The sequence below is a fragment of the Marmota marmota genome, unplaced genomic scaffold (genome assembly GCF_001458135.2).
Source record: "Marmota marmota marmota unplaced genomic scaffold, marMar, whole genome shotgun sequence".
Classification (NCBI taxonomy): domain Eukaryota; kingdom Metazoa; phylum Chordata; class Mammalia; order Rodentia; family Sciuridae; genus Marmota; species Marmota marmota.
Window position 1 is genome coordinate 31,678,508 of NW_026000057.1, and position 13,929 is coordinate 31,692,436.

Sequence of the window (13,929 nt, forward strand, 5' to 3'; positions counted from 1 at the left end):
AACGTAAAGTATTTATGGACAGTCTTTCTGCTTACCTCTGAAATCCAACCCCAGTTCAGAGTTGAATTGAGAATCACCCAGCTGACAATCAAGCATGGCTTTGCTAAAAAGTGGAGTGCACAGGAGGAGACTTTTGTTTCTACTAAGGAGGTAGAAAGTGGAAAAGAGTGTTGCTTTCATCCTAACACCAAGAAAAGGTCAGATGAACTACATCATGGTAATGTTCTCAAGCTTGTCATAGAGCTTGGATTTTAGGATAGTCAAGTGACCTGAAGTCCGTGGAATGACAGATCCCTCAAGCAGAGCCATCAGGAGAGCAGAGAAACTGTTGTTTTCTAATTTAGATCTAGATGGTGCATAGAGACCACTGGGGAGTTCTCTCAGGCAAAAAGTCATATAAATGCTAATTTTCCCCAGGTGAGCTTCCTTATTTCAAATGTTGAGATTGTCTAAATTTTCCTATTTTTCATCTCTCTTCAAAAGATGTTTTTTTAAAAAAAAAATTTGAGAAGTTATAATTGTAATTGTTATAAGCCAAAGGATTAGTCTCATACAAGCAATTTTATTATTATTGGAAACTTGTGATTAAATTTTATCTTGATCTTATATCAAGCAACTTTACTAAGCTTTCTTGTTGTTCTAGTAATTTTTTTAACATGGTTGGTAAAAATGTGTAATGCATACCATCTGAGAATGAGAATAATTGCAGTTCCTTTTTAATCTGTATGCCTTCGTTCTTAATTTTTTTCTTCTACTACTTTAGCTACAACCTCTGGGAAAAAAAATGGAAATAGAATCACTGAAAGCAGATGTTCTTTTCTTGTTTCTGATTATAAAAATATTACTAAATTTACACCATGAAATATTACGTATGCTGTGGAATTTGGTAGATACTCTCTGTTAAGTTATGGAAATTTCCTTCTATTTCTAGTTTGTTAAGAGATTTTTTAAAAATATGTTTTCACATATTGAATTTGTGTTGAATTTTATCATATGGTTACTCTTCACCTATTGGGATATTTATATAATGTTTCTTCCCTGAAAATATTCCAGAAAATTATTATTATATGAATCGATTATTGGAATTATCTAATACCAGTCCACATATATAAACTCAAAGCCATCTTCATGATCAAATATTTTGGTCATGTTTGTTTTACTCTTTCATGTGTGCTTAAAAAATATGATAAGTGAATGCTAATCCATAAGGGGGGACATGGGATTAATGGAGGAACTTTGGATGGGGCAAAGGGGAGAGGGAAGAGGGAAGGGGCTAGGAAAGATGGTGGAATGAGATAGACATCATTACCCTAGGTACATGTATGATTGCACAAATGGTGTGACTCTACTTCATGTACAACCAGATAAGTGAAAAATTCTGCTCCATTTGTGTACAATGAATCAAAGATCTTTCTACTGTCATGCTTACTGATTAGAATTAATAAAAAATAGCCTTTTATTGATTTTGATTGACTATATATCTCCATTAAATCAGACTTGTTATTCTCTTTGATAACAGACATGTCTTTTATTTTCATCTGTCAAAGTTTGCTATGTATATTTTAAAATACATTTTCCTACATCTTCATTGTTATATCTTTCTGTTGAGTTTTCTTTAATTAATAATGTAGAGGCAGTGTTTATTTTTAAAATGCTTTTTGAGTGAATGTGTATTTTTGTCTGGTCTTAATATTGCTTTTCTAGTTTTCCTTTTAGGACTGGCTTTATATTTTAAAAATGTCTTTGATGTTCATCTTTTCTGCCTTTATATTTTTAAGTATTTATTAAATTTATTGTGATGTGTTATTTTATGATTTATTTGTATTATTTTACTTTATGCCTACCTCCTAATACTTCACTATAACTTATCTCAATTTCCTTTGGATTAGCCACATTTTATTTATCTTTCCACCCTTTCCCCTTCATACTAGCTATGGAATTATATATTCTATAGCTGTTCTTTAATTTGCTTATCCTTTAAATGCTGCTATAAAGAGATAAATGAGTCTAGACTCCTCAACACGTAAATGGCTTCTGAATTGTTAAACTGAGATTACCCTTGCATTCTAACATTTTTAAAAACTTTATTATTTACTTATTGCTAAATATATTTATACTACATGTTTAGATACAGGCAAAGCCTGTTAAAATTCATAATTATAAATTATTTCTTTCTATTCTTTATTTTTTAGTTCTTCAGTTTTTATTCAATTTTCTCTATCTTTAAAGGCTTGTTTATGCTAAATTCTTAAACTTTTTTGAAAATGCTTTTTCGTCCCTTTTTAACAGTTTAGATGGATATAAAATGAAGGAAGTTATTTGAAAACATTATTGTTCTATTTTACAGCTTCAATGTTACTGTTGTAAAACCCTATTATATTTTTAATTGATTGCCATGTGTTTATGGAGAATCTATCTTTTTTTATCCTCAATTTTTTTCTGTCATCACTTTCATTAGAAGATATTTAGATTGTCTAATAAATTTGATTTTATAATCCCACATTTATAATCATTATGCTTTTTGAACTTGAGAAATCATGACTTTCATTGTTTCTAGAAAATTATTGGAAATGGATCTCTATAGATGTTTCCTTTTTTCATTGTTTTTTCTCTTATAACTAATTAGATACAGAATGGTTTTTCCATTTTAAATTTCATGTCACTTTTTATACATTTTTTTTCTATTTATTTTTCCTTATTATGGTACATTCTGAATAATTTCTCCAGGTATATAATGGTATATACTCTAACTCAATAGGTTCTTTTCAATCCATTTTTGAACCTAATTCTTACCTCTACTTAAAAAAATCATTTATTACATTATTTTATTTCTTGCAACTCAGTCATTCTAAACTGCCTGATCTTTTTAGAGAGTATTTTATTTTCCCTTTGTTTAAACAATTGCTTCTTTCATCCCATCTATCGTTTCAAATAGTATTTTATGCCACATATTATACGTCTATAACATGAGTGAATTAGGAGTATATTCCTGCCATTAGTTTTCTGTTGGCTCTGACTCATTGTGGATATTTTCCTCAAGGGTTTTGTCATTTTAGACTGTGAAATCGTGTTCAGTTGGCTTTATCTGTTAGAAACCTGGGAGGATGACTTGATAATTTATCTCTACAGAAAAGTTATAGATTTGCATCTGCCAAATTTCTTAGAAATCTTACCACTTTGGGAAATACTTTTTGTACTAATTTTCCAGACCATGAAAAACTATATAAATTTAAAACACACATTTAGATACAGTTTCCGTAGTTTGTTCCATCTATGGGCAAATATTAAAATTTCCTTGTCATATTCATATCCAAGTGTACAGATTTAAATGAAATTCGCACTTCCCATCATGGATGACATTCTTCAATGGTTGAAATTGTGTTAGTCATCTTAATTACAAATCATCGACTCATGGATGCCTAGGGCTTCCTGTGCCCTTTAAAAGACACACCTCCTGATTAACTCAGCCCAGCAAAACTTCTGTGACTACAAACTTGCTGGTGCCAGATTATAACACCAACCCTCAATTTCTGTGTTCTAAGAGATAGTAGGGATTTCTTTTGGTTACCAGCAAATGCAACATTTGTACAAAAGAAGTTTATACGGGATTTTTATATATTTGTCTCAAGAGGGGTGTGTGTGGAGATGGAGAGGTATGTGTTTCCATCATTGAATACAAAAGTTTTCCTGGAAAGAAAGATTGCCTTTTTTCACAACTTTTCAGTATAAAGCCATAAATTAGGTTTTTCAGCAGCTGATGATAACTGCTAAGAAAGACAAAGTATTGCTCAATTAAGAAACTTAATTGACTTAATTAATCTCAACTATGCTAAACAGTCTATTGTTTCCATTTAATAATGTTAAAGAATAGTAAAATATAATTTATAAAGAAACTGCACTGTTTAAAATTATTGAGGACTCCTAAAACCTTTTACTTTAATGGGTTTAGTTACCATTGTTTACCATTTTATAAACTAAAACTGAGAAATTTTAAGTTTCTATTCAGCAATTTATTGAATGGTAGCCATAATAATCCTATTACATTTTACCATGAAAATGTTTTCATGAAAATTAAATATATTTTCCATAATAAATGAACAAACAAATAAACATCAAGAAGGGTGTGTCTGTTTTATTTTTTCACTTGCTAACATCAAGCTTAATGGAAAAGAACTGGATTCTAATGTTTCTACATTTAATGCAATATTTGGTTGACTTACATAAAGACATGCTGTTTCACAGAGGAATGTAATTTTAAAAAATGAGTATTTTAAGAAAATCATGTTTATTCTTTTTGATTCTGTACCTTTATAGGAAGAAAAATTTAAGAAGTCATGATCAAGCCCTTGGCTATCTACCTGCCTGTGCTACATGGAATGGGAGAAAGAGAACTGGAATACTATAGCACTATGTGTCCCTGTGGCCAAGGATGCAGTACATTCCCAAATCTCCTCCCAACCCTAAATAGACTTTTCTTTTCCTTTAGTTATTTTCATTTTCTTATCTTTCCTCCTCTTTACAATTTCTAAAACATCAAATAGTAAAAGTTTAGTGGCATCTAGAAAAGAGAGAAGGAGTTTGAATGGAAAGTGGGAGATGAAAGAAATCGGAATAGAAATGAGAGTGACAAAAAGAAGCTGAAAATAAGATAAAATAATGTATAATGTGGGGGAAAGGGGACAGAGCGGGAAGATAAGCAGTAGATTGTAGATACACAAATGACAGGAGCAGAGGACTGAAGCAGATACAAAGAGAATTTCTTATTTATCAGGAAGAGAGCTACTTTACAGAACTGTAAGAACAATGATACAAGAAAATGTTTTGTATGGTATATTGCAGACTAATATTTTGTCAGTAAAAATGGCTCTAGGAAAATGTAGTAGTTATTGACAACTGCCGGGCTCTCCCCTTCATTTCAAAGGTGGTATTAAACCTAACCCTTATTTTTTCCTAATATGTGACAACCATCATGGTGGTATCAAACACCTTTAGAATTTTTTTAAAGCTTAGATTCTAACTCCCAGGTTAAAATAGTAGATCATTTATTTCCCCTTTGTATAAAATAACTTTTTTTTTCCCAATTATTTGTTAATCTGTTTCACATTTCAAAGTCTGCCCTCTCATGCCAGAGTCTCATTTTTGCAGTTGGAAATGTTGTATCTTTTGGTTCTAATCTAATTCAACATTCTACTACATATGTAATAGTTTCTGATTACTAGTATAGGAGTTAATTTCTATTTTGTCTTTGCTTATGACTTTGTGCAATATCCAAACAAGTTTTTTTTTTTTAATTCTCTCAAGAATAACCAGCTTTTGACTGTTTTCCTTGAGATATCTCAGAGGACCAATGTCCTTAGGAAAGACTTTATAAGGAATGCTTAGGCCTTTATCTGGATAGTTGCTGTTCCAAGTTCCTGCTAAGTCATAAGTAAAGTTTGGATAATTCTTCCATAAGCAACTTTCTTTCTGGGCTTTGTTATATAGAAACTCATTTGCCATTTTTATGCCCTCTCATACCAAAAGAAATTTCTGCAGTTTATCTCTGTTAGCTTATGATTTCACTGCAATAAAAAGTTTATGCCATTTATAGACTTGGAAATTTGGCTCTGGACTGCTTCCTCCAAATTATTTATAAATCTATAAAAGAACACTTCAGAGATGAGTTTATTTATCATTATCCTGCAGTTCTTGCTCAAAACCATTGTAAAACCACAGTTCTAATCACTCTGATCACTTGGTGACTAAATTATGTTAATAGTGTTTGATGCAGAAAATTAACTGAAAATCTTGATAGTTTATAACTATTGATTCTCATTTTCCCTATATTCTTTCAAATAAGTTCCAGTTCTCCTGAAACCATTTATATATGGTATGTTTGTGTGTGTATTCAAATCATCTTATTTTTCAATGCTTTAATATTTTGTTTCAATTTGCTCTAAATTTTAACAACCTCTGAAATGGAAGAGAAAGTTTGTAATCATTATTTCTCCGTGTTTCTGCTGGAACCCTTTTTGTAAGTGCTTATCACATTGGAAAAATCACCAGCTGTTTTAAACATTCTGGGAAATATTCCACAACTGAACACCTTGAATTTTTCCAATTGTATAGGTCAGTGACATTTAGGTAAATCATTTATATTGTATTTGTTATTAGGTCTGGAATAACAAATAGTTTTATTTTTATAAGTTTCAAAATTCCAAAATATCAATTTCTAAAGTAATTTGGGAATGCAAGTTTTCAATTTCCTAATCTCTCCCCAATTAAGGTCCTGAAAAATAATTTATAATCCCCTAGCTGCTCCTTTTTTGACTTCAAATTCTTCCTTTATATCATGATCCTTCAGTAATTTAATAGATTTCCTACCAGAATGTCCTTCTTTATCACAATAGTGTTAATTTTGAAGGTTCTATATAAATAGAAATTTTAAAGTATATTTTGCTCTATCTGGTTTTTAATTGTGAGCATTTCAGTTAAATATGGTAGTAAAATTATCCTATGAAACTAACATATTGGAAGAAACAATTGTCTATATACCAGGGTGAGGGCAGGAATCTCAGATATCCATCCCTTACTCTCAAACATACGCTGGCTTTCATCAGCCTGCAATTGATTCTTAGATTCCAGCTTCACTGGGGTGGTGGTGGTGAACCTGTAGTTAAGATTTCACAAGGTTCTATCACAATTTTGAGTACAAAAGAGGAGAGAATCCAGGGGGAGTTAAAACAGTAGTTCTCAAAGTGTCATTCCACCTCAGCATCCTTGGCACCACTTGGGGATTTGTTAGAAATGTAAATTTTGAGGTCCACTGTACCCCAGACCTGCTGAATCAGAGGCTTTTCCAGTGGGATCCTGAAGTCTGTGTTTGAACAAACCCTCCCCCAGTGGTTCCAATGTCCACTAGAGTTTAAATCCACAGTGTTGGAGACTTAATTCCAACCATCAAAGGGCAGGGAATGTCCTGCAGCGTGGCTTCTCAAATGTGGGGCATGTAGGAATTGCAGGTCTCTGATGACACTTAAGACTATATATTTCTGCTGTTGCTGCTTTGTGAGCTGTATTGATTGCAAGGCCACTGCTCACATCTCAGAAGAGAACATACCAGGAGGTGCCAGGAAAAACAAGCTCAATGGGGTGACCTTGACAAGTTTGGCCCAACACTGAGGGAGATCAGCTAACTTGGCTTGATTAGGAATCTTGATGGCTGACACAAAGAAGGGCCTTATCCTGAGTCCAGGATTTTAAGAAAGGTGATCTGACATGAAAGGTCAGTAAATAAAGAAAAGAGAGTGTGTAAGCTTTAAGCTAATACCAGGTTGATTATATGGTTTGAGACTCCAAGTTATACCATAGTACAGGTCTCTATAGAAATCTATGGAAGAAATAGCTGTGGACATGAACTTTCCAGAAGCTATTCTAAGTAGGCACAAGGACTCAGACTATATTCTTAGAAGCAAGGGAAGCCTAGGTCGCGTCAATGCAACTTAGCTTAGAAAGCCTGCCATTTGGGACTGCTGTGGGACCTTGGCCAAGGTACTTATTATCTCTGTTCATAGGTTTTCTCATATTTAAAATGTGGATAAAAATATAATGTATTTTACTGGATTCTGTTGAACACTAAATGAGGAAAGATTTCCAAGGCACTCAGAAGAATTCCTAACACACAATAAAACATAATGAACTATTTTTTTGGTCTGCATCTTGGTCTTCCCTTTCTTGTTATTATCATTACATCTGCCACACTGCCACATCCATCCTTCCCACTAGATGTAGAAACAATGAGGCAGAGGAATTTATGGGCACATCAGAATAATAAAAAGTCAAACAGTAGAGAACAAATTAAGATGGTTGAGAAAGGACTCTGAGTAAGAAGAAAATTTACCAGAATAATGAATACTTACATTAAATATTTTCATATAAAGAAACTAAAATTCCTTTATGACTGAGTTCCAAAGGATAAGTAACCGAAAGCTATCCTTTCCAGAGTCATTTTAGAAATGTCAAGGTGTTTTAGTAATATTTAAGAAACCTAGTATAACTTAAAATTTATTCACTTTTTCTGGGCCTGGTGGCACATGCCTGTAATCCCAGCAACTGGAAGGCTGAGGCAGGTGGATCTCAAATAAATCATCCTCAGCAACTTAGTGAGACCCTCAGTAACTTAATGAGACTCTGTCTCAAAATTAAAAAAAAAAAAAAAAAAAAAGGGCTGGGGATATAGCTCAGTGGTAAAGTGCCTTTGAGTTAAATCTCCAGAACCTTCCTTCTCCCTCCTCCCCAAATTAATTCATTTTCTTTTGGCTTTTTAAAAAAATTTTATTCATAGGCAAGATTTGTCTCCAATCAATCTTTTGATATGGTGAGCTGCTAACAAAATGAAGATTCTCTCTGAGGAGCACTTCTCTGGATTTTTTTCCTTTTCATTCCTTTAAAGAGAGTCGTCGATATATTGATGTGTGTTGCAGAAAAAAAAAAGATAAAAATTGTTTCTGAAATCCCCTACCAGAATATGGATTATAAGAGGCAAAAAAAGAAGGATTTTTGCACTGAAGTTGTGGCTCAGTGGTAGAACACTTGCCTGGCATGTGTGAGGGCCTGGTTCAATCCTTAGCACCACATATATGGAAATAAACAAAATTAAAAATCCATTGACAACTAAAAAATATTTTTAAAAGACTTTTTTTCTGAAATTTTGTACAGATTATTTAATATATCCCCATGATTACATGTTATTGAAATTACTTGACTTCCTTTTCAAGAATATAAATTTCTATTATCACAAAATAAAATTTGGGTTTTATCTTGTTTTAATGCATTTATCACATTTTTTTTCTATTCAGAAAAGAATGCTTATAGTTTAAAAATGACAAGTTAATTTAAAATACCTTAATAAACACCTCTCTCTCTCTCTCTCTCTCTCTCTCTCTCTCACACACACACACACACACACACACACACACACACACAGAGTCATACACCTATGCATATATTTCTAATGAAATCTTTGGGTTTCATGAATTTTCAGGTATTTCCAAAACACTACACATTTAAAATCTCAGTGAAATAAAACGAAACTAAAACCCCATGTGAAAATATAATTCCACTGGGATTTTTTCAGATTTTTCCAAGTTCTCAAAAAAAATGGGGCTTTAAAAATGATTTTCAGCATTTGAAGTTTTTTGAAATATGCAGGTTTGATCACTGTTAGCGAGTTTCCTTACTGCCCTCCATGAAAGCAGTGCACAGTAATAATGTACATAAATCTTTTCTACCCAGGCAGAACTGTTGTCTCACCCAGTGGTTCCAGCAGCCAGTAATATTTAACTTGTATGCTTCATGTAGCAATAAAACAAACAAATGGCCCTCTCAAAAGTTACATCCTGCATTATATAAATATTCCTCTTGAGCACATTGTAACCTGCCTTGCCTCAAAGGCAAGATCACTGTCTTCTGACCACAAAGTATTCTCCTTATTGAAGTCTAGACATTTTCATTGATTTTTCTCATATCGCAATGAGATTGTCTATGCCAATAAATTAAGTAACAATATTTAATTAAAATACCCAAGTCATGTTATTATCAATTAGCATCTAACATTATCAATAGTAGCAAATGTAGAGGATCTTCCTAAATGAATTAATTATTTTGTACTTCAAAAGTTATATGGAGATGGATTGGTGATTAAAGAATCTATAGATCTGAATTGATCTGGTTGATGCACAAAGCTAGTCAAGTTTGGCAGAGGGATTTTAAGACTTACAATGAACTGGCTGTGAGAGACAGAATGTATTCTACCCCTGGTTGGTTATGCAACAGTATAAGCAGAAGCCTGAGCCCATGAAGATAAAAACCAAGAAACTGGTCCTTTTTTTCTTTCTTTCTAAAAGGAAGCTGATGAAAGTGAAAGTGTTCAGGAAAGTTTCTCCTGAGTGTGAAATAATGACAATGTAAAGTGAAGAGGAAAAGGTGGAGGGGTGGTGGATAATACCCTGCTTGAAATTTGAGTATTTTGAAAATCACTTAATTCTCCAAACTTTTGCATTTTTGAATAATCATTGTGTTTGTTCTTAATATTTTAGAATACAACATTATTCCTAAACACACGCAGTTTTATTCACCTACAATAAGATCTGATGATTTTACTTTCAAGAAATCATTGCAGATGTGAGAATGATTGACAGTAAAGCTGGTGTCTTCCTTGGGGGCAGAAACTGGGAAGTTTTGCTTTCCTCTCACTTATAAAAGTTTGGTGTGTCCTAAGCTGGAGATTGCTCTGGTGAGATTGCATCCATTGCCTGTGCGCTTTCTCCCAAACTATTCTTTGTCACTGCATGGGGCGGGGCAAGTAGCATGTGTGTGGCCTGCTGCTCTCTGAGTAATTCTTCTTCTCACCTGGAACCTCTTGTTAACATGTTAATTTTCAGGAAGGGAACAATCTCTGAACCTTCAGTTTGTGACAATATATAAATGTTTATATGATTCTTTGTTTTAACCTTTTAAAAAATTATTATTACCTGACCAACTAATGCTCCTAATCTCAGTAAATAACGAGTGTTCTTCCAGTACTTTCTATGGTGGTGTGAGTTCTTGCTGTTCTCTCCCAGCCCCAAATGCTTCTTCCTTTATTAGGAGTAAGAAAGCATTCAGAATATTGATCCCCCTTTTGATGATGTATTTTGGGATAGGTCATTTAGTTGTTTAAAGTGCTTGTTTGTTAGCTTCTATACAATTCTCCACTCCTGAATCCCCAACTTCAAATACTTTTCCAAAATCAGGTATTAAAACCAACATCACTGAGTATGAGATGTCCCCTAAAATGGTTCGTGTGTAATACAAGAATGTTCAGAGGCAGAATAGTGAGATTTTGAAGCTGTAATCTAGTCAGTGGATTAATCCATTTGATGGATTAATACTTTGAATGATTTACTGAGTGGCAACTCTAGGCAGGTGGGGCATGGTTGGAGGAAGCAGGTCACTGGGGACACACCCTTGGGCATTCTATTTTGTCCCTGGCTCCTTCCTCTCTCTCTGCTTCCTGGTTGCCATAAACTGAGCAGCTGTCCTCCACCACACCCTTCCACTCATCTCACAGCCAGAGCAGGCAAGTTGGCTCACCGAGGACTGAGTCTCTGAAACTGGGAGGCAAAGTCAACTTTTCCTCCTCTAAGTTATTCTGGTCAGGTATTTTGGTCACAGCCATGAAAAACTAACACTAGTGCCCGCCACATGGCAGGGTAAAATGTCAGGTAATTTATCTTCTAAATTTGAGATTTTTTTTTTTATCTTCACAGAGTTGAATACTTTCATTGTATTGTGTAATTTTTAGGTCAATGAAGATAAGACATTGTAGAGAAAACAAAGGAATATGAATAAAGTACATATTTTGAAATTTCTCAGCTGAATTATGTTCTAGAGGATTTTAGTTATTTCCTGAGGGAAAAAAGTAAAAATAAATGCAAGTAGGGAATATTTTTATGTGTTAGAAAGTGTGTTTTTATTTTATTTTAAATTTTGGGGGTACTCAGCCCTATTTTGTATTTTATTTAGTGACAGGGTCTCACTGAGTTGCTTAGCACCTCACTTTTGCTGAGGCTGGCTTTGAACTCATGATCCTCCTGACTCAGCCTCCCCAGCTGCTGGGATTACATGTGTGCACCAACACACCTGGAAAAAAGTGCATTTTTATTGTCATGTGAAGACACATTTTGGCTTTACTTTGACATCTTGTAACTTACCTATACCTCAAACACTTTTGAAAGGTATTGTGAAAAAAAAAAGAGAAGACTAGGTTTATAGTTATTTTGGGGGGAATATAAATGTTAAAACATTCTTTCTTCTTGTGCCATATATTTATTTCATTTCCTTTCATCTCCATTTTTCCCCCTGTCTACTGTCATATTTGACCAACTTTTTCTGATTATATCTTCTCAAGTATTCACATTTCTTCTATCTCTGAAAAATATTATCCAGTTTTTCTGGAAAATTTTAGCCTGATTTTATTTCTCTTACTTTTCCTTGTCTGCTACCTAATTTTCTCAGAAGCATTTGCATGACACAGGAAACACAGGGAATTTTTTTTTCATGTGACTATGAGTGTGTTATAGCAAAATAGGTAGACCTTCTGAGTTTTGATGAATGGAATTGATTTGACTTATGGAAGTGGTACGTGTCTGAGCATAACTACATTTATCCAAGAAAGACAAGCCCAGATTCAAATTTTGCCAAAAGATGGATATGTTGAAATTATTGAAAAGAATCTTCTGAGATTGAAATTGAAGGGGAAACAAGAAAAGAGAAAATAATGAGAGAAGAAGGATAAAGCAGGGTGTCTGGTGAGGAACCAAAGGCAGCCATGAGTGGCATCTGGGAATCTGTGTTAGGTAAGACAAACATTAAAAACCCACAGGTGTTCTATAAAAGGAACAAGGTCTGGCTCATCTCAACACAACGGTCCCTATGCAAGGCTTTGACATGCCAGTTGCCATTTTGGTTTTTTGTTATTCATTCTTTAGGCTCCATGAATAGAACTTTGGTCAATGAACATGTATTTTTTTTAAACTACTTTATTATTTCTCCTGATTTTTCCTTTATGTGTCACCCAAAGCCTTTCTATCCAGTTTTCTGCCTGTCACCAAGTTTCCTAGCTCTAATAGAGGCAACCACTGCCAAAGTTAAGCATGACATAGTGACTGAATTGCAGTTCTCAATTTGTCGGTAATATTATTGCTTCAGTTTGTCTCTCTGGGTTATTCAAATACAATGATTTCAATAGTTCTTTCCAGATACCATATTTCATGGTGTGAAGCTGGTAAAGATGATGTAATTTGTAAACCATGTCCTCCTTTATCTAAAACTACCACTCTTTTGGAATTTAATACATAATGTTGAGATAAAATATTCAAATATTAGATGTATCAGGCTGGTATTTATACTTTTTATAATAATTTTATTGACCAACAATTTATATCTCATGAAATTTCCCATTTTAAACATACACACAAAATTGTGCAATCATCACCACCACATAGTATAAGAAGTTTTCATCACTGCACACCCCAAAGTAAACCTGCATCCATTAGCCATCACTTCCTATTCCCTTCTTTGTCCCCTGCTGTTTTTACAGTAACTGATCTGATTTCTGTCCTTATGGATCTGAATATTCTGGACATTTCATATAAATGGAATAATAAAATGTGTAGTTCTTTGTTTCTGGCTTCTTTTGCTTAGTACTGTTGTCAAGGCTCATCCATATTAGAGCATGTATCAGCAATCTGTTCTTTTTCATTAGTGAATAATATTTCATTATATAAACATACCACATTTGTTTATCTAGTCATTCACTGATAGGCATTTGGGGTATTCTATGTGATTATTATGATTAATAATATAAACATTCAAGTTTTATGTTTGGTGTGTACATGTTTTCAGTTATTTTAAATATGCACCAAGGTGCCAAATTGGTGGGTCTTGTGGTGAATTAGATTCCTATGGTTTCGGTACAAATTTGCCGCAAACTTGGCTGCTTAAAGGAGCAGAAATTTGTTAGTTTACAGTTTTGGACATCAGAAGTTCAGGAGGCCAGGATGGCATTCTTTCTGGAAACTCTAGAGAATCTTTTCCCTGTGAAATTTCTAGCTTTAAAAGGTTGTGTAATAAGAATTGTAATGCATTCTGCTGTCATATATAAATTAAAAAAATAATTTTAAAAAAAGGTCTCCTGAATTCCTGGGCTCAAAACCCATCCCCTGTCTTCAAAGACAGCAGTAGAGCATCTTTCCATTGTTTGCTTCCTGTGGCTTCTGCTTCCACCAACACATCCATGGGACTAACTCTCTTGCAACTCTCGTTTTTTTATAAGGACTTGTGATTACAGTAGCCTGCCACGTGATCCAGGACTGTCTCCCCTTCTCATGATCTTAACCTGATCACATT